This window comes from Myotis lucifugus, unplaced genomic scaffold (genome assembly GCF_000147115.1).
Source record: "Myotis lucifugus unplaced genomic scaffold, Myoluc2.0 scaffold_1125, whole genome shotgun sequence".
Classification (NCBI taxonomy): Eukaryota; Metazoa; Chordata; class Mammalia; order Chiroptera; family Vespertilionidae; genus Myotis; species Myotis lucifugus.
The window spans coordinates 50,416-53,776 of record NW_005872173.1 but is presented as its reverse complement, the minus strand read 5'-3'; positions in this window follow the sequence as shown (position 1 = coordinate 53,776).

Genomic DNA, 3,361 nt, shown 5'->3' with positions numbered 1-3,361 from the left:
AGAGGAAGGAGGGCTTCCTGCTTCCATTGCTGTCTAGGAAACCCCTTTCCTGGACCACCTCTCCTTGGCTTCATTCATAAGCCCAATAATCCAGTGTAAGAGGTTTATTATTTGACTAAACTCTTTCCTTTTTACAAACTGAAATGCATTTCTCTGGCTCTTAAAGCTTCACACCCACTTGTTTACTAGTACTGTGAGCAGGTGAGCGCACCAAATCAATTTACTATTGATGGGTCTCCGATTCACAAAGGGAGTGACTCATAGAATCATGTTGCCCCAACATGAACCAGGGATCCCTCCTATTTCCCAGAAACAATATTTTTTTTCTCTCCTGTTACTATAGGCTCTGAAACACGGCTTGATGAGGAAGAATCTGAAAAATAACCAAACTTAATGTGACTATGCAGGAAGTCACTGATCATGAAAATATCTTAGGTAACCGGAGACGCACAGCAGTCCCTTTGGTAAATAGGATGGGGAAGGAGGCTTCAGTGGGTTTGCTTCCTTGTTTTCATTCAAGACTCAAATGTTAGGCCTCTGTCATCTACTCTTGAAAGATGAGAAGGTGAAGAAAGAAGGAAAGGGGGGTTCTAGACAGGAAGGAACTGTCAGGGAATCCGGCTTATTTGGAGAAATGGCAGGGATGTTGGGGGGCCTGAGGGATGAAAGGGGGGCAGTTTGTGGGCTGAGGTGGGGGGAGAACAGGGGGTAGCAGAGATGAGTGGAACAACCCTCCCAGGAGATGACCAGCTAGCAACAAGAAGGGACAGGATAGAATCCCAACTGGGTGATTTAGAAGATGAATGAAAGCGAGGGCACCAAGTAGGGAAACCGAATGATGATAATAAAAATAGCAACCAAAGATCAATGCTAATTAGTATGCCAGATGCTTCAATACATGATCTGCAAGCTTCATCCAGCCTCCCAGACAGGCCTCATCGTTCCTGCAGTACAGACGGAAAAGCAGAGGTTCCCAGAACCCCAGCGCAGCAAGGTCTGGCTGCCCCTAGGGTCAAACTGCCTTCTACCACTCCAGGCAGCCTCCCCATTTGTGCCTAGTTTATTCGAATATTCATTCGGCCAGCCAGCCAGCTAGTACCCACTAACCGCTAAGCTCTATGCTGAAAACAACAAAAATAGCTGTCACTAAGTGGCAGAGAAACCTACCTCCTTTTAAAATCCATTTACTTTCTCAAAATATTGTTTGTAGGTCTGCTAGGCCACTCCAGTTCTTACTAGTAGATGCTACTCTTGCATGTGAGCCTCTCTTATGTGGCGATAGAGGCCCAGCCTTCCCGACTTACACGTCAGGTCACAGTGAGATCAGAGAAGCTCTGCTTCAGAGCAATCGAATCTGCCACCCAAACATGTCAAGAGCAGGAGTAAACGACTCCCCAGCATAAGGTAGGAAGTGTTGCAGGGCTCCCAAGGAGTGTTTAATGCCCTTTGCTGCTATTTAGATTCATAATCATCTGTCGCCAGTGTGGGAAATGCTTCTTGTACAGGCAGTCATGCTGCTACGGCCCATGACATGTTGTGGGCTGTGGACAGCGGCAGCATTTCACCCAGGTCCTTTTCCAGGTAAACCCTCCCCAGGGCATTTAGGGAGACATTCAAATCTTTCCCACTTTCCTCTTGCAGCTCCCAGCCACCAGTGCCTCTTGCACTGGCCTCTTCCCTGCATTGCCCAGCAGGCTTGTGTGAAGGCTACTCCCACTTTCTGGAATGCTTCCCCCTGCTCTTTCCAGGGTTAGCTCTTTCTTGTCATTATGCTCAGTTTGAAGGGCAACTTCTAAGTTCAACCCTAAGTAAAGTAGGTTCTCGCTGTAATCCTCCTGCTCAGCCCCTTCTTCCCATCACAGCACTTATTATAAATTAAGCCAACTTTTGTGTGTTTTTCTGATTGCTTTGAGAGTTTTGTCCCTGCACTAGTGTGAACCGCAGGAAGGCACGGGGCTATCTGCCCTGAATGTCATGTGCTCTGCACTCTGCATAGTGCCTGGCAAAAGTAGTAGTTCAATACATATATGATGGGGAAATGAAAGTCAAAATTATACACACAAGTTTGCACTGCATGTTCTAAGAGTGAATTGGGATTTCTTTTATTATTATTATTATTATTATCATTATCATTATTATTATTATTGATTTGAGAGAGAGAGATTTGTTGTTTGATTTATTTATGAATTCATTGGTTGATTCCTGTGTCTTGACCAGGGAGTGAACCCAGGATCTTGGCATATTGGGATGACACTCTAACCACCTGAGCTATCCAGCCAGGGCAAATTGGGATTTCTTAAAATTCTGGGTAAATAGATGCATTTGTATATGGAGAGGGTTTTTTCCCACCTTCTATTAGATGCTCAGTAGGATAATTTCTAATTCTGAGGATTTTATGGGATATGTTCACTGATTTCCTTATGAACAAGCATCATCTACTGATCATTTTTTTCCATGTAGGACAGACTAGGCATTGGTCCAAATGAATCACGCGAGAGAATTTGTTCTGAATTCCTGAACTACCAAAAAGGCCAAACAAAGAATCACGTGGCTCTTTCCTTATCACTTGCATAATTGCCCTGTCAAAGATTTAATTCTTGTAGGCGTTTTAGCTCTCAATTTGACAAACAAGTGTTTTTTAGAAAACTGAAATACTTACAGTCTGCTTCCTGAAATAGAAAAGCAAAGTCTTACAACTACAATATCATAGTTGTGCTTTCCTTCTGGGATATGGACTCTCCATGCAAATTAGAACAAATCTTCAGCTTCAAAAACTTGAGGCTGAACACAACAAAACCAGGCTACAGACAAATAAGAACTTCCATGAAATGCGGAATTTCAGTGTTGCTCTAGTACTGGGTATCACCAGGCACCTACTGTTCATGACATTGCTAAGCAACAGGGAGCCTTATCCATTCTTTAATTTGTTATGCTGCAATTCTCTTCTTGCTCCTCCATTATGTCGTGCTCAGCCTTCTTCTCTGGGATCTTTTCTCCAGCAACTGCTTGGTGTCAGTGTTTCCTAAGCTCTTCCCTCAACCCCCTTCGAAGTCTGTACTGTCTCCTTAAGCCACCTGGCATACAATGTCAGAGTTTCAATCCTCAACTGGATGCTGATAGGATGCAAATCTCCATTCTCAGCCGGGGGATCTCTCCCCAGAACCCCAGGCCTATATACCCAATATCCTATTAAGTAAGTTCCCCTGAATGTGCTGCAAGAAACTCAGATTCAACATTTCCAGCATCAAACTCAATAACCACCCCTGAAGCTTTCACAAACTTCCTGCTCTGGGCAGACTCTTCTGAGGCATCTGATTTGGAGACACACATGTTTCTAATCGAATGCCTCTTCATTCTGTAG